We start from the raw sequence: 19,092 nt of genomic DNA, 5'->3' as shown, positions 1-19,092 counted from the left end.
ATTAAGCATACACATATGCCCTTTACCCAAGGAAAAATAGAATATTATTCTAGAATCATCATTTAGAATTAAATACTAATCCATTGAATGATTTAGCTTTTAATTTGAATTAATGTATTAGAAAAGGATGTTAAATACCCTTTTATGTGTCTGTCACCTGTATATCTGCTTTGGAGGATATGCTTTCTAATTTTATATGGGATCGCTTCTCGGCCTTTTGGCTAAGATCAAGTGTAGTATCTAATTTTATATGGGGTTTTCCCCCTTCACAGCTTTGAGAATTTTTGATCCTAGTTCTTTTGGCATATAAGTGAATTTTGATAATACCTAGTTATTTTTCTTTTATATGGAATGTGCTTTTGATACTAAATTAAAGAACTCTTAGACTAGTTCAAGACCTCAAAAAGTTCTTACTAATCTTTGATTTTATGAAATATTATAGGCTTATATTACATATTTAAGTTAGTGGTTCATTTTCAGGATTTTCTTTTTAATTTTGTGTTTTGATCCATGCGTGGAAATGCTCAGAGCTTACTCCTGACTTTGTGTTCAAGGATCACAAAGCAGTTCAGGGGGACTATATGTGCTACTGGTGACAAACTTGAGTTGTTTATGTGCAAGGAAATTGCTATAATGTCTGTACTAGTTCGCCATCACATTTTGATTTTAATTTTGTATCAACTATGGGAGCTTTATGTATTATTTTAAAATAACTTTTATTAATTTTTCAAGTGGATACCCACTAGTGAACGATTTCACAGAGAAGATACATTAAGAACATTTATTATACCAAAATGTAAATGGTATCAATAATGGCTACGGTATTCAACAGATGATAATCATAGTTTATTACACAGAATTCCCCACGGGAAAAAATTGTAGCTTATAGTAACATATGAAATGTTTGTGTTTATTGAGGGAAAACTATTCAAATAATCACGTAAAGACCCAAATTTCAATGCCTCACCATATAATATAAAGATAAATTTTAATATCAAACCAAAGCACTATTATCATCTAATGAATTTCCATGAAATACTGTTCAAAGAATACAGCTGTCATCTCAATGCATACAGTATGACAAAATTTTTAGAGAAGCATGGACCTGAAAACACACACACACATTGAGACAAACTGATTCATTATGCAAATTATTTTCACGTTGAAAAATTGAGGACATTCTAGCAATCAAGGAATCATAATAAACATCAATTTATTTATTACACTGTTGGGCATGGGGTAGCAACACTGCATGTATACTTACTGTCACTGTCACTGTCATCTCGTTGCTCATCGATTTGTTCGAGTGGGCACCAGTAATGTCTCTCATTGAGAGACTTATTGTTACTATTTTTGGCATATCCAATATGCACGGGTAGCTTGCCAGGCTCTGCCGCGCGGGCTCGATACTCTCGGTAGCTTGCCGGGCTCTCTGAGAGGGGCAGAGGAATCGAACTCGGGTCGGCCGCATGAAAGGCAAATACCCAACCGCTGTGCTATCGCTCCAGCCTCATATACTTACTATTATAAACTATATGTCCATAAAAATAATTTGGGGTGGAAATAAAATAAAATTCTGATTTAAAACAATAAACTTGGGCCTGAGTGATAATACAGCAGGAAGAATATTTGTCTCACATGTGACCCACCAGGTTCAACCTCGTGTACCACATATGTTTCCCTGTGCCCCTACAGGAGTGATCCAAAGACCCAGGAGTAAGTCTGAAGCGCTACTGAGTGTGGCACAAAAATCACCAAAATATCAATTTATTACCAAATTTTACTAAAAAATTAGTATTGATCTAGGCATGTTTATATATATTAAATAATATTGAATGATCATCATCTGAAGATTAAAGTTAGCTTATAGAATTAACTGTCTATAGTAGAGATTATTCAATTTATTTATTAATTGTTTAGAATTTATATAATTGATACTAAAATTCAACAGAACACCATATGTTTAAATAATATCTAAGAGACTTTAAATCAAATTATTTAGGTCAGAAAAAATTCCAACATTTTAAGAGGATATAATGAATCTACTATTAGTATGAGTAATGCAGGTAGTTTTGAAAGCACTATTAGTAAAAATAGTAGTTATGGGGTGAGGATAATAAAAAAACAAAATAGCCAAAAACTAGGGGCTCGGCGTTAGAGCACATGTCTTACAGTCTTGAAATCTGGGTTCAATCTCTGACATCACAGATCAAAAACCAAAAAAAAAAAGAAATGCATATTAACTCCCCAATTCTTCTTTCAAGGTACGTCTAATAATAATTTTTTAAAAGTAAACGCATTGGGCCTGGAGTGATAGCACAGTGGGTAGGGTGTTTGCCTTGCACATGGCCAACCCAGGTTCAATTCCTAGCATCCCATATGGTCCCCTGAGCACTGCCAGGAGTAATTCCTGGGTGCATGAGACAGGAGTAAACCCTGAGCATCTCTGGGTGTGACCTAAAAAGCAAAAAAAAAAAAAAAAAGTAAAAGCATCTTAAATGTATTTCCCTCAGGGACATCATAAAGAACAGCTCATTTCACCACTATAAAAGTCATGGGGCATGAGAACTGCTATAAAGAAATGCTACAGGTTTGCTGTGGAGGGCCAAATGAGGTTAAAACAAGAAGAACTTTACAATTGGAGAAGGAACAGAACAGCAAGAAACATTATATTATTATCAGTGTCACTGTCTGTCACTGTCATCCCGTTGCTCATTGGTTTGTTTGAGCGGGCACCAGTAACATCTCCATTGTGAGACTTGTTGTTATTGTTTTTGGCATATGGAATATGCCAGAGGTATCATGCCAGGCTCTACCGTGCGGGCGGGATACTCTCAGTAGCTTGCCAGGCTCTCCAAGAGGGGCAGAGGAATCGAGCCCGGGTAGGTTGCATGCAAGGCTAATGCCCTACCACTGTGCTATGGCTCCAGCCCTTATATTATTATCACATAGAAAAAAAAAAACAAATGTAGTCATGACACATTTATTTGTTATTTGCAACCCGCCTAAGAAGTGAATTCTCATTAAATAAATCTCATTAGTAATTCTCATTAGATAAAATTTACTCCCATTATTAAATAAGTTTTCCTAAACCAAATATACTTGCACAAATGCACTTACATACATCAAAAATTTAGATTCGTGGGCTGGAGTGGTAGCACAGAGGATAGGGTGTTGGCATTGCATGCGGCCAACCATAGTTCGAATCCCAGAATTCCATATGGTCCACTGAGCACTGCCAGCAGTAACTCTTGAGTACAGAGTTAGGAGTTACTCTTGTGCATCGCCGGTTGTGACCCAAAAAGCAAAAAAAAAAAAAAAATGGGGTCATCTGTTAAGAGTTTATCTGATACCCAGAGAGAAGATTTTAATCTTGAAACTCGCCAAGGTTAACTTTCTGTTCTTCTTTTCTTTTGGTTTTGTTTGTTTATTTTGAGGCCATGCCTAGCTCTGCTCTGGGCTTACTTCTGGCTCTGCACTCAGGGTTTATTCCTGCAGAGACAGGAGGGACCATATTTAGGGACAGGGATCAAACCTAGGTGGGCCACATGCAAGGCAAACACCTTTACCTCAGTACTATGCCTCCAACTTTAATTTTTTTATTGTAGCATACTGGAAAGTAGAGTTTTATTTATATAGGATACACAGTTGTGGAATTGGAACTATAGATATTTAACAAATGGAGAGTGAACACACAATATTTTGAAAGCAGACAAATTTACTTAAGTACTCACAATATGCATGATGTAAAAGAAGGAAATTATTCTAACCTCTGCAAAGTGTCCCTTCTGTTCAATGATTATCATAAGTATTCCATGTCATAACAGTATTATCCATTATAGATGACATTTATTTAATAGCAACCTATTGGGCTATGGATCTTGGTAACCAATTATGGGTTATTTAATAATTTTGATAAAATTCCAGTAATATGACAATATTACTCATAATTCTTTTTCAAATAATAAATTAAAACATGCAGTATGATTTTATAAACATAGAAGGGAGAAAATTTCATGCTTGCACATTATGTTCTGCATAGAAAATCAAGTAAAGCGCATAAAATTATTTCCTCATTAACCTACATAAAATATCAGTTTTTCAATAACCTTTCCTGTTAAAGAAAGTAAATACCCACAATTTTATTGCTCGTTTGATTCCCAATGCTTGTCTTGGAATGCAGACGACTACGAAGGTCGAATGTGTTCAATAATGCCAAGATTGCTCTGTTACTCTGTAGTCAAAAGGCAACCTACTGACTGGAAGAAGACATTTTCAAATCATATAAATAAAAACAGGCTAATATTTAAATAATTGAAATGATGATCGATATAATTCAGCAATCCTGCTCATGGGGATTCATTTGAAGCACATGAGGACATTAATTTAAAAATATAAGTGTACCTCTCCAAAAGATGTATTGCCTCTAGTGCATAGCACCAATATGTACCATAATCAACACATAAAAACAACCTGGAGATCAAAAAGTTGTAGTATAGGAGCAGAGTGATAGAACAGCAGGCAGGGCACTTACCTCGCACGTGGCCAACCTAGGTTTGATCCCCAACACCCCATATGGTCCCCCAAGCATTACTAGAAGTGAGCAAGCCCTGAGCACAGCCAGGTGTGGCCCTAAAACAAAAGAGCTGTGGTCTCCATAAAATATACTGAGCTAATTAAGGAGAGAGAAAATCGCACCTTCAGAAACATGCAGGATTATGTTTGTTCCACTGAAAGTTGTTCAAAAAAGAAAGACGGGGCCAAAGTGATTTTACGGGGAGGTGGGGGTGGCATTTGGCTTGCATACAGCCAAGCCCAGTTTGATGCCTAAAACCACATAGGGTTTCCCCAGCCCATCCAGAAGTGATCCCTGAGCACAGAACCAAGTGCAAGCCCTGAGCACCAACTATGGCACCCACTCTTCCCTGCCGCCAAAAAAAGTGAAACAAACACTAGGTTGTTTTGGTTTTTTATATGTAGAATATAGCAAACCAAGCCAAACTAATAATACATATTAAAGTGAACTCTCAGATTGAGTAAAATATGGTGGTTACCAGAGGGGACAGGGAAGGAGAAAGGAGGGAAGGAGAGGGAAGAGAAGGTCAACTATTGGTGGAGAATGGCACGAGAACTGTCGTGGCCAGTTGGATGTGGTATATATGAGCACGCAGAGACTTGAGTCTATATTCTGGAAACAGATACTATGTAAACCAATGGTAAGTCTATAAAAGTTTTATTAAAATAATTCATGAATAGAAGAGTAATACAGAACTTAGAGTAAATCTAGAAAAAAGTTTCCTGCTACGATCGCTGATTTGCCAGACCCAGCATGATTTTGGTAGCTGCCACATAAAGTGAACTTAATGAAAGCCTCATAGATTTAGCAGAAAAGGGCCACAGAGATGCCAGACAATCACAAGAACCAAAATCTAAGTGTACGGAATTAAGCTGTATCAATGCAGGGCACTTGCCTTTCATGCAAACGACCTGGATTTGGGCCCCCAGCACTGACTATATATGGTCCCCCAAGAACCACCAGGAGTAATCCCTGAGCACAGAGCCAGGAGTATGCCATAAGATCCACAAGGTATCAGGTATGCCACTCCCTCCCCCAAAAAAGGCCAAATAAAAAAACCTTAATCTTAACAGTGAAATTGAGAAAAGGGAACACATTAAATTAGAAATATCAGGTTTTGATTGTTATGTTTGTTACCTCAAGTGTGTGGCTGAGTGGAGAGAGCAGGGCAGTTAGGACAGAGAAGGGACCAGTATGACATGAATAGTTGGAAATGATCGTGCTAGACAAGAACTGAGTGTTGAAGGTAGGTAAAGGGTTATGCCTGATAACCCTCCGGAATCTGTATTGCAAATCATAATGCCCAGCAGGAGAGAGCGACGTAGGGTAGGGGAGAACAGAGAGGGAGAGGAAGAGAAAGCTAGGTAGATTATTAGATATTGCTCTAGAAACCAGTAGCTATATTGGAACTATGAAATATCACTTTTGCATAAAATATAAAAGCACGTTTTATAAATATCTATTGGTTACTAGTAAGCTGAAACATTAAAATTTTCAGCAATGAAAATGTAATTAGATTGTGGCTATTGTAAACAGTGCGGCAATGAACATAGAAATGCAGATTTCATTTCTACTGTACCTTTTTGCCTCTCCAGGATATATTCCCAGGAGTGGTATTGCTGGGTCAAATGGGAGCTCAATTTCTAATTTTTTGAGAATCGTCCATGTTGTTTTCCAAAAGGGCTGAACCAGTCAGCATTCCCACCAGCAGTGTAGAAGGGTCCCTTTCTCCCCACATCCTCTCCAACAGCGGTTGCTTTTGTTCTTTTGGATGTGTGCCATTCTCTGTGGTATGAGGTGGTATCTCATTGTTGTTTTGATCTGCATCTCCCTGATGATTAGTGATGCAGAACATTTTCTCTTGTGCCTCTCAGCCATTTGGATTTCTTTTTGGGGAAGTTTCTGTGGGGAAGTTTCTGTTCATTTCATCACCCCATTTTTTGATCAGGTCGGCAGTTTTCTTCTTGTGGAGTTCAACCAGTGCCTTGTATATCCTGGATATCAACCCCTTATCAGATGGGTATTGGGTAAATTTCCTTTCCCATTCTGTAGGCTGTCTTTGTACTTTGGTCACTGTATCTTTTGAGGTGCAGAAGCTTCTTAGTTTAAGGTAGTCCCATTTATTTATCTCTGTTTTCACTTGCTTGGCCAGTGGCGTGTCATCTTTGAAGATACCGTTGGCTACAATGTCCTGGAGGGTTTTGCCGACCTTGTCTTTAATGTACCTTAGGGAATACCCAGAATCTGGAAAAAACTGGAGTGCCCAAAAACAGATGACTGGTTAAATAAACTTTGGTACATCTACACAATGGAATACTATGCAGCTGTTAGAAAACATGAAGTCATGAAATTTGCATATAAGTGGATCAACATGGAAAGTATCATGTTGAGTGAAATGAGTCAGAAAGAAAGAGACAGTCATAGAAAGATTGCACTCATATGTGGAATATAAAGTAGCAGAGAGGTATGAGCTTTCTATGATGCAAATTCTGGCATAAATTTCTCTGGACTTAGTTACTAAAATACTAAAATACAGAAATCCAAAACCTCATGGCCGCTATTGTAGCCACACGACCTCATATCTCTTCATTCTCAGCAATGGAAAACAAATTATCAAATGTTTCCTTTCCAGCAGGTCTGACTTTGAGGCGGGGGAATCTCCAAACAATAATAGTGAGTTTTTTTGTTGAAATATTGAATGCAATCAAAGTAAAGAGAAAGTAAAGTGAAATTTATCAGCTACACAGGCATGGTGGGGGACTGGGGAGGTGGGGGGTGGGGGGGACGTTTACTGTGGTTCTTGGTGGTGGAATATGTGCACTGGTGAAGGCATAGGTTTTGGAGCATTGTGTAACTGAGACTTAAGCCTGAAAGCTTTGTAACTTTCCACATGGTGATTCAATAAAAAATAATAAATTAATTAAAATTTTTTAAAATTAAAAAAAGAAAATGTAATTAGCAGAACCTAGATTTCTAATTTTAACAAAGCCATGTTTTTTTTATAATTTCTCTCCCCAGTAATGTTTCCGTTTCTTCCACGGTTTTTTCCTGTAACTTTTTTCTCATACTCTTTATTTGACTTGAAGCTTGGCATCCATGATTGCCCATAATTAAACATGCAAGAATAAAACTATGTTTGCAAGTTCTTGTGTGTTGGATATCAACCCTAAGTGTTTTAGGCTTCACCAGTGAATTGCCCCCTTTCTTCCTCCCATAGAAGCTTAACATGCCCTTGCTAGCATCCCTAACTTAGTTACAGTTTATCCTTAACCTTTTCCTTGTATTTTACCTCTCATTGTCACAGTTCCCCAACTCAGTCTTGATTACTTATAAGGCAAAACTTTCTGGTAATTCTGAACTTGTATCTTTATTATAACTCTGAACCTTGTATTTGAAGTGCTGTATGTTTGTACCTGCATTTCTATCTCCCCTATAGCCCTTTTATATTTTACTGTAGATCAATGTTCTTTGGTTAAACACAGAAAGACCATGAATGCTATGCTCCTAATATTTGGGAGTTGACTGACTCCGAAATGTATCTGCTCCTGGGCATAATTCACTGTATAACTGTCATCCCGTTGTTCATCGATGTATTGGAGCGGGTGCCAGTCTCCATTCATCCCAGCCCTGCGATTTTAGCAGCTTCTCCTTACTCATTTTTCTCAACGATTGGAGGCTCTTTTTAGTGTGAGGGGAATGAGACCTGTTATTGTTACTGTATTTGGCATATAAAATACGCCAGGGGAGCTTGCCAGGCTCTTCTGTGCAGCGGGATACTCTCTGTAGCTTGCTGGGCTCTCCGAGAGGCATATATTCCCCTTTATGATGATGTGTCCAGAAATATGTTCACTCATGTGTGAGGCTCGGCCTGAGCATGTGGAAAGCAGCCTGGAGTGTGGCAAAAAAAATACATATACATATACACACATATTCATGCGTTTACACACACACATACTGGGACTGAGGAGATAGCTTAGAGAGCTGAAGTGTGTTATTTGGTCATAATTACTTGACTCAGGCTTCAGTTGCTGTAGTTCCTAACACCCCACCGTGGGACTGGGATGGACCCGGGGCGAGTGGCAAAGCTACCCAGCATCGAAATGGGACATTCTAGAAAGCATAAATGCATGGTCTTGATGCAAACTGTTACAACCTAAGAGACAGGAACCCCATGGAGAAGGACAAGCTGAACTGGCCTGAGGACTTAGTCTGGGATTTAAGGTAAAAGCCTTGCTTGCTCTCAGAGCCCAGAGAACTAAGTGTTGGGATCTTTGTCACTTACTGTGTTTATCCAAACAGCTGCAAGTATTGATAACTTATACAACTAGAGGGAAAAATAGAAGCAATGCAGATGTCCCTGGGAGACAGAGTGCCCTCTTGAGTGGATCTCCCCAAGAGAATTTCCTCAGGTAAATGTTTATCTATGTAAATAACCAATCCCACCTGTCCTTATCTCAACCCCCTTCATATGTTCTATAAGTATGCTAGCAACTCTGCATCAAACTGGCCCTTTTCACCATCAGGCTGTGGTCCCCGGCTCCCCATCTCTCTGTCTCACTGTTGGGGAGCACTGGGGAGGTGGGGCGATGGGGAGCCAGCTCTGGGCCACCGAACACAACGTGCATCGAAGCAGCAGCCCCCAGGATTTCTTTGTGAATTTACACTGGTGTATGGGTCTGATTGGTTGATTTTGAGTTTACAGTAAAAAATCTGGATGTTATTTTTTAAAAGAAAGGTATGTCATCTTTTTGTGTCTTTTTAAAATTTTTTTAAAACTTCCTTGAGATTTGTTTCCTTATTTCTGCTAAGTCAGTTATCACTGGTTCATTTGTTTTCCAACTTCTCAAATAATGTTGCTGTTTTATTTGCCCCTGTTCTCTTTGTCCTTGAGGAACTGAGTCGAGTTTTCAGAGAAAGTGAAATTAGATGTGTATATTCAATCTACCATCTTATTATCTTATGCCTCTGGAGTAAAGCACAAGGGATTTATACATTTAGGAAAACCATTATAGCTCAATGGCAGAGATTCAAATACACAAACTACATTTAATTTGGAAATGAGATGCATCCGAATTCTTTAAGGAATTAAATCAAAATATACACACAATGAGAGGAAAAAGGGTTTTTTATCGTTCCCACTTTGTCATTTATTCTTTAATGAAATTATGATGGCTAAAAAGCATTTATTTTACATATATTTTATTCTTTGGATGACAAGTAAAGAGCTTTGCCTCCTACTTATTAGGTTTGTAAAATCATTTAAAAACCTTTAGCCCCACTCCTGATGATAGGTTTGTAACTTCAAACAATTCCAAGTAAGGCCAGTATGATGATTCTTCTGTATTAAAGGCACAAATTAGCATGTATTGAGATGATTCTTGGCATTGTTTGAAACAAAGGAGAAAGAAGTGAAAGGAAACCAACTATGGTGTGATTAAAGTGAATACAGTGTATGAAGATACAGCATCAAAGAGAAATCGCGCTTTGTTGGAATGAAATGAGATGGAAACGACATTATGAACTGTAAAGCAATATTGAAAGTGTTTCCACCACTGTGCTTGTGTTATCACTGACGTTTGAATGTTGGCAGTGCTTAGGTATTGAAATGATATCCAAATAAGTCATGTGCACCTAATGATTTACAATGCCAAGGTTGAAAGCTGCATACCAAAAGTAGACTATAGACCTAACATGAACATGATGGCCACTCAATATTGCAAACTACAACACCCAACAGGAAAGAGAACAAAAGGGAATTCCCTGCTGCTGAGGCAGGGCGGGGTGGTGGGGGTTGGAGTGGGGGTGGTGGGAGGGATACTTGGAACATTGGTGGAGAAGAATGGGCACTGGTGGAGGAATATAAACCAAATGCAAAATGAAAATTCATAAGTTTGTAACTGTACCTCACGGTGATTCACTAATAATTATTTTTTTAAAAAATGCACCCTATTATTTGCCAGGATGGGTAGTCCTTCTCTAAAGTCCAGAAAATATATGTATCCCTTGGGTGGAGAGAAGTTCTACAGAAGAAATAGAAATTACAAAACTGGGAACTAAAATTACAGTTCATAATCTGAAAGAGCTTACAATGTGGGTTAGGTCCTAGAGGCATATCCCAAGGACATCTAGATCTCTTCAATGTGAGAGGAAAGTGTCAGAAAAATTAATGTAGAATATTAGTGCATCAATTTAAAGATGACAGGACCTAAATCGACCTTACTTTTTACAATTTTTTTGTGCACTTAATCAACATTTAGGAAGTACCTTGTTTATGCTGGATTCTCTACTTGGTGCACAGTATAGATATGGGAATATAATAAAGCCTTTATAGCTATTTAATGAATGCATATCAAGCAACAGAATTCGCGGACAGTGGCCTATTAATAAGTCCTTCTTTATTTGGTCCTTAGAGGAACTTTGAGTGGCACTTGCTATTAACTCTAATGATTCCTCTAGCATCAATTAGAGTCTCCATACGAAACAGAGCCATTCAAATTAGAATAATTTCTTGAGGAGGGTACTTTTTAAATGGAAACTAATTACAAATGTGTGGGTGGAATAAAGAGGAAACCTGAAGAATACTGCAGGAACCTGTTAGTAGAAATTAAATCACCATTACTCCTGCTGCAAAAAGAAACCCCCCGGGAGGCGTGTGTGGAAGGCAGATTGAGTAAAGCTGGGATCTTTGAAAGAAATGGTGTTTCTAGGTATTAATTTGACTAACATGGAGGACGCCAGCAGGACAAAAATACTCCTCCACCTTCAAATCTCCAATTTTGATGTTTCCATTGACTAAACTCAACCTGAAAACAGATGAGTCTGTGTATGCAATATATAGCAGACAGTTCACTCAAACAGAGTAGCGCTGTGGAGAACACAAAGGGACAAACTTCTCAGGGACACAGTGCCACAGAGCAAATGGCAGTGCAGAATTTCAAACCAGGTGAACGGTTTCTATGACCATAGGTTTTTCATGAAGTATTCCAATTCTACATAAGTTTGCCTTGATATGATCAGAGCTCTCAGGAAGATATATTCTTATAACAATTATAATACTACTTGTGAAAAAAAACAAATCAAGGTTAAGAAAATTACTTGATAATTGCTGAGATGTGCCTACTTCCAGCTTAAAAACGGAAAGTTTTAGGGGCCGGAGCAATAGCACAGTGGGTAGGGCATTTGCCTTGCTCGTAGCCAACCTGGGTTCAATCTCCAGCATCCCATATGGCCCCCTGATCACCCCCAGGAGTAATTCGTGAGTGCAGTACCAGGAGTAACCCCTGAGCATCGCCGGGTGTGACACAAAAAGTAAAAAAAAAAACACACACACAAAACAAAACAAAAATCGAAAGTTTTAGGTCCTGTTCCTTGCATTTACCAGAATCTAGTGTCTAATTTAATATGAAAAGTCTAGTACACGTTAATTCATTTCAGACCCAGAAATGAATTAAAATTGCACTTATCAAAAATCTTACAATTGAGTGTATATGTGTATGTATATATATATACATATGCATACATATATATGATAGATGCAAGATGTAGCACTGCAGCACTGTAGCAATGTCATCCCGTTGTTCATCAATTTGCTCGAGTGGAAACCAGTAAGGTCTCCATTGTGAGACTTATTACTGTTTTTGGCATATAGAATACACCACGGGTAGCTTGCCGGGCTGTTCGAGAGGGATGGAGGAAGGCAAATGCCCTACTCGCTGTGCTATTGCTTCAGTCCATATGCAAGATGAATTATAATTAAGTTTAATGCAAGTTTCTTGATTTCTAGGAAAGGTGAGATGAATGCACCAAAATGCCATGTGGCATTACAAAAGAGGAAAAAATTAGACTAAGTGGAGCCTGAAGTGGCATGGAAAAGTTTCATAAAACTGATATAAAACAGGAATAAGGAAATTAGGAAGAACTTAAGGCTAAGTCGATCTGAAAAGCTAGAAACTTTTACAAAGAAAATGTCACATTAAAGAGTCTGTACAGGAATGCATGGCCACTTGTGGCTGTGTGAGAGTTCATGCAATTGTACCACTGATATGCCCAGAGTAGCACACCACATTTGACGGGGTGTAAGTTTGAAGACTACCAATCTTGAAATAAAATACATATATATGTACATATGTGGACATATATATATGTACATAAATATATATGCATATATATGTAAGCAAACAAGACTCAACTTCTAACTAAGTGTTAATAATCTTTAATATAGGGACTTAATGGCTCCAAGATGACATATAGCAATTTTCACACACTTTCCTCTAAGTAAAACTTTTTGATCATTTTTAGTCAATGAAAAGCAATATAAAATAAATTACTTAACATTTCCCTTTTGGGCAGGCGTGGATGGTGGTCAGAAAACTGGAAATAATGGTGGTGGGAAGGTGTGATGGTTGTGGAATTGGTATTGAAATATTGAATGTGATCAATTACTGTAAACAACTCCTTGAAAAGAAAATTTGAAAGAATGAAAAATGAATAAACAAATGAGTCTGTGTAATCTCTCTTTTACCTTGCTGCACACTGGGCCAAAGTTTGATCTGCAGGAGATCATTTGAAAGACACAAAAGAAATAACACTGAGCATTATTATTATGAAGCTGTGCATTAGGCCTCGTCTAACTTAAAATTCTAGTGGAGGCTTTAATTGATCTTGGCAACATTTTTCTTATCATTAATTTAAAGCATTAAATATGTTTTTCTTCCAGCAAAACCATTTGTTATCAAGATGAAGTTTTGCTTCTTTATCTACAGTGAAATATACTTTAATGAATTCTGGAACTAAAATGAAAGTAGAAGTGGAAATGCAAATCTCATTCAATGAGTACATCCTCTTTAGCACCAGATTTTATTATTTGTACAAAACCCAAGTTCATTCCTCAGGACGGTCTTAGAATTCAATCAACAAAGAACATCTTAATACACACGTCAGTAGCATCACCACTAATGAATTAAATGGGAAAGCAATTCTGCTTCTGACTGACTTTAGTAAACTTATTATCATCTCTTAATTCTGGCACAGTGATTTCAAAACCATCAAAGTACAATTCATGCCAAAAATTCTAATACTGTGACTCAGTGATACTTCATTTAATTGTTCTCTTGAAATAGGTTCGCCAATAATGAGGAAATTTCTCTCTCCTTCCTTTCCAAAGATTGCTATAAGAGATGAAAGCAAAAACCAATCTTCCGAGTGGGCGGTTGGATTTAAAATAATATAAGAACTCCTGTTGTGATGGAGTTATTTTTACATTAAAAACAAAACTAGGGCTGCTCAGGATGGGAGATGAGAGCTGAAAGTAGACTACAAACCAAACATGACTCCACTCAATACCTATATTGCAAACCACAACACCCAAACTGAGATAGAGAGAGCAAAAGGGAATACCCTGTCACAGAAACGGGGGTGGGGGGTGGCGGGGAGGGGAAGAGGTGGGGGTGGTGGGAGGGATACTGGGATCATTGGTGGTGGAGAATGGACACTGAAAGATGGGTGGATGCTCGATCAGTGTATGACTGAAACGTAAGCACGGAAGTTTTTTTTTTTTTTTGGTCAAACCCGGCAATGCTGAGGAGTTTCTCCTGGCTCTGTGCTCAGGAATTAACTCCTGCTCAGGGGACCATATGGGATGCTGGGATTTGAACCCGGGTTGGCCGCGTGCAAGGCAAATGCCCTACCCGCTGCACTACCGCTCCAGTCCCCTGCACAGAAGTTTTTTAAGTTTGTAACTGTACCTCATGGTGATTCATGAAAAAATTAAAAAATAATAATAATAAAGTTTAAAATTTAAAAAATAAATGAATAAAAATAAAAACAAAACTATACATGTCTTCAGAGTTCAGCAAGTTTGTAAGGTGAGCAGTTCAATACGAATCACTTATTGTTAAATAAGTTAAACACCAGCTAATAAAAATAATGTCACCAAGCCATCTACCACAAGCCTATGTCAAGCATTATCCTCAATGGAGAAAATATAAGGGCCTTTCCTCTAAGATCAGGGACAAGACAAGAATGCCAACTCTCATCACTTCTGTTTAATATAGTACTGGAAGTACTTGAAATAGCTGTTAGGCAAGAAAAAGATATCAAGGGCATCCAGATCGGAAAGGAAGAATTCAAACTCTCACTATTTGAAGACTATATGATACTATATCTAGAGAAGCCTAAATCCTCTACTAAAAAACTCTTAGAAACAATAGACTTGTACAGTAAAGTTGCAGGCTACAAAATCAATACCCTAAAATCAATGGCCTTCCTATATGCAAACAATAAGACAGAAGAAAGGGACATGAAAAAAGGAATACCATTCACAACTGTGCCCCAGAAAATCAAATGCCTCGGAATCAGCTTAACTAAGGAAGTAAAAGACCTCTACAAAGAAAACTACAAGACACTACTCCATGAAATAAAAGAGGACATGAGGAAATGGAAACATATCCCCTGCTCATGGTTAGAGAGAATCAACATTGTCAAAATGGCAATACTCCCAAAAGCATTATACAGATTCAACGGCGATCCCTATAAAAATACCCATGACATTTTTCAAAGAAATGGATCAAGCAATCCTGAAATTCATATGGAACAACAAACGCCCACGGATAGCTAAAACAATTCTTGGGAAAAAGATGTTGGGAGGCATCACCTTCCCCAACCTCAAACTTTACTACAAAGTGGTAATAATCAAAACAGCATGGTACTGGAACAAAGGCAGAGCCTCAGACTAGTGGAACAGGGTGGAATATCCTTACACACAACCCCAAATATATGACCATCTAATCTTTGATAAGGGAGCAAGAAATGTGAAGTGGAGCAAGGAATGCCTCTTTAACAAATGGTGCTGGCACAACTGGACAACCACATGCAAAAGAATGGGCTTAGACCTCGACCTGACACTATGCACAAAAGTCAGATCAAAATGGATTAAAGACCTCAACATTAGACCACAAACCATAAGATATATTGAAGAAAAGTTTGGCAAAACTCTCCACGATATTGATGCTAACGGTTTCTTCAAAGATGACATGCAACTGGTCAACCAAGTGGAAACAGAGATCAACAAATGGGACTATATTAAACTAAGAAGCTTCTGCACTGCAAAAGATACAGTGACCAAAGTACAAAGACAATCTACAGAATGGGAAAGAATATTCACCCAATACCCATCAGATAAGGCGCTGATATCAAGGATATACAAGGCGGCACAGGTTGGAATCTACAAGAAGAAAACTACCAACCCCATCAAAAAATGGGGGATGGAAATGAACAGAAACTTTCTCAAGGAAGAAATATGAATTGCAAAAAGGCACATGAAAAAACGCTCTTCATCACTAATCTTCAGAGAGATGCAGATCAAAACAACTATAAGATACCACCTCATATCACAGAGAATGGCACACATCCAAAAGAACAAAAGCAACCACTGTTGGCGTGGATGTGGAGAAAAAGGGAACCTCCTACACTGCTGGTGGGAATGTCGACCGGTTCATGTTGGGGTCTTAGCAGCTAGCCTGAGACCCTGGCCAAATCCCCTGCCCTTAGAGACAGAAACAGGCTCTCTTCAAACAAGGCCCCAAGGCACTGTGCCAGCACTCCACCCAGAAGAGCTCCCTGGTCGAGGAGATAGTGGGATGAAACTTGAAAGTCACCGCTTGTCTGAGCTAGGCATACCTGGCCTTGAAAGGAGGGAACATAAATCATCAATTAACATCTGTAAAGGGCCCAGCAAAATGTTTACTTCAGAGCTGATAACCAGGTGTCCATCCTGCCCACTCCTCCCTAAAATTTCTTCTTTAAATATTGGTATGTGAGCTCAATAAAATGAGAGTTGTGTTGACCTCCAACACTCCCCCCTCTGTGTGGTTCTTTCTCGGTGGCGGCGGTAGGGTAGCCGCGGTGCGCAGGGGGGCAGGGCAGAGGCTTCTCCCTCTCCCACTCCCTCTCCTATAGGGAGTAAGTCCAGTGGCTGGGGGATCATACTCCAGTTTGTCAGGGTTGACTGGCCAGGACCCTGACAGGTTCAGCCCTTTTGGAAAACAGTATGGACGCTTCTTAAAAAATTAGAAATTAAGCTCCTATTTGACCCAGCAATACCACTTCTGGGACTATATCCCGGAGAGGCAAAAAAGTACAGTCGAAATGACATCTGCACTCGAATGTTCATTACAGCACTGTTTACAATAGCCAGAATCTGGAAAAAAACCTGAGTGCCCGAGAATGGATGACTGGTTAAAAAAACTTTGGTATACCTTCACAATGGAATACTATGCTGCTGTTAGAAAAGATGAAGTCATGAAATTTGCATATAAGTGGATCAACATGGAAAGTATCATGCTAAGTGAAATGAGTCAGGAAGAGAGAGACAGACATAGAAAGATTGCACTCATTTGTGGAATATAAAATAAAACAACAGAATAGGAGACTAACAGCCAAGAATAGTGGAGGTAAGTACCAGGAGGGTGGCTCCAAGGCTTGTAATCTGGCCCCACATGCTGGAGGAAGGGGCAGCTCGCATAGAGAAGGGAACACCAGGTAAAGTGTGGTTTGAGGACCCGCACTGGATGGGAGATGCACTCTGAAAATAGAATATAGACCAAACAAGATGGCCACATAGTGCCTCTGTTGCAAACCACAACACCCAAAAGGAGAGAGAGAGAACAAGGGGGAATGCCCTGCCACTGAGGTGGGGTGGGGTGGGGGATGGGTGGGAGGGTGAGAGGGTTACTGGGAACATTGGTGGAGGGGACTGGGCACTGGTGGAGGGATATAAACAAAATGCAAACATGAAAGCTCACAAGTTTGTAACTGTAACTTATGGTGATTCACTAATAAAAAATAAATTAAAAAATAAAGAATAAAATAAATTAAAAAAAATAATGTCACCAAAGTCATCCCACCCGTTTCATTGTTTTTTTTTTTAAATTTTTATTAGTGAGTCACTGTGAGGTACAGTTACAAACATATGAACTTTCATGTTTGCATTTCATTTTTCATTGCTTTTTATTTCCAAGCTTTGCTATTGTGATCTCTTTAGCCACCCAAGTTAATAATTTATGTGACCAATTTCAAATTGTCTTCTATCAAATCTATTCTGCTATCTCTATGCTAAAATATCTTAAGTCTGTATGAGCAATATATTTTAAAATCAGTGCCTTATTGCTTTCTCTCTGTTACTGCTCTAACAGAGAGCCAGCTACCATCATCTCATTAGGCACTTCTGATGACTTCCTTAGAGCTACCTTGAAAAAAAATTTATAAAATTATATATGCAAAGATCTTATTAACTCAACATTTTTTTTTTACTTTTTGGGTCACACCCTGCAATGCTCAGGGGTTACTCCTGGCTCTGCACTCAGAAATTACTCCTGACAGTGCATGGGTGGACCTTATGGGATGCCGGGGATTGAACCCAGGTTGGCCACATCACATAGCAAGGTAAATGCCCTGTCCACTGTGCGATCACTCCAACTTCATATTAACTCAATCTTAACTCTCCAATCTTCTTTGTAGCCACTCCCCACACAATTCTACCACCTAATCCAACTAAGTGTTCAACTTTCTAGCAATCTGTGGTTCTCTTTTCATTTCCAAACACAATTTTGCAAACTTACACGGAAATTATATCCTCCCCCATAAGGCTTTTATTCCTGATTGCCTGCTAAAGATCTATCTGTTCCAGGTTTTTTTTTTCTTTCCGGGTCACACCTGGCAATGCACAAGGGTTACTCCTGGCTCTGCACTCAGGAATTACTCCTGGTGGTGTTCAGGGGACCATATGGGATACTGAAAATCGAACCCGGGTCAGCCGCATGCAAGACAAATGCCCTACCCTCTGTGCTATCACTCCAGCCCCTGTTCCAGCTTTCTTAATGCTGCTCCAATGTCATCTTTTTGAAAAATCTTCTCTACCACCCAGGATAATGAATTTTTTCCTTTTTTATGCCTTCATACTACTTTAATTTTTTTTTATCAAATCACCATGAGATACAGTTAAAAACTTTCATGATTATGTTTGAGTCCTAGAATGATGGATCAACCAACCCCTCACCAGTGCATTTTCCACCACCAATGTTCCCAGTATCTCCCCCGCCTCCCCCACCCTATCCCACCCCCTGCCTCTGTGGCAGGTACATTCTTTCTTACTCCTTCTCTACTTTTTGGTGTTATGGTTTACAATACAGATACTAAGAGGCCATCATATTTGGTCCTTAGTCTACTTTCAGCACGCATCTCTCATCTCAAATGATCCCTCCAACCATCATGTACTTAGTGGTCCCTTCTCCATTCCAACTGCCTTCTCCCCCAGCAAGTGAGACCAGCCTCCAAAGCATGGAACAATCCTCCTCTCCCTTATCTATACTGTCCTTAACTGTCAGTCTTGTATTATGTTACTTTATATTCTACAAATGAGTGCAGTCATTCTTTGTCTGACCCTCTCTTTCTGACTCATTGCACTTAGCATGATACTCTCCATGTCCATCCACTTATATGCAAATTTCATGGTTTCACCT

The 19,092-nt window shown here is 38.8% G+C and overlaps 1 pseudogene; it reads left to right on the top strand.

The window, feature by feature from the left end:
• The first annotated feature begins 201 nt into the window (after positions 1–201).
• LOC129400295 (U2 spliceosomal RNA) lies at positions 202–299 on the top strand (annotated as a pseudogene).
• Positions 300–19,092: the final 18,793 nt, after the last annotated feature.

This window comes from Sorex araneus, chromosome X (assembly GCF_027595985.1).
Source record: "Sorex araneus isolate mSorAra2 chromosome X, mSorAra2.pri, whole genome shotgun sequence".
Lineage (NCBI taxonomy): Eukaryota > Metazoa > Chordata > Mammalia > Eulipotyphla > Soricidae > Sorex > Sorex araneus.
The sequence above is the reverse complement of the archived record's forward strand: the minus strand, read 5'-3'. Positions and strand labels throughout refer to the sequence as shown.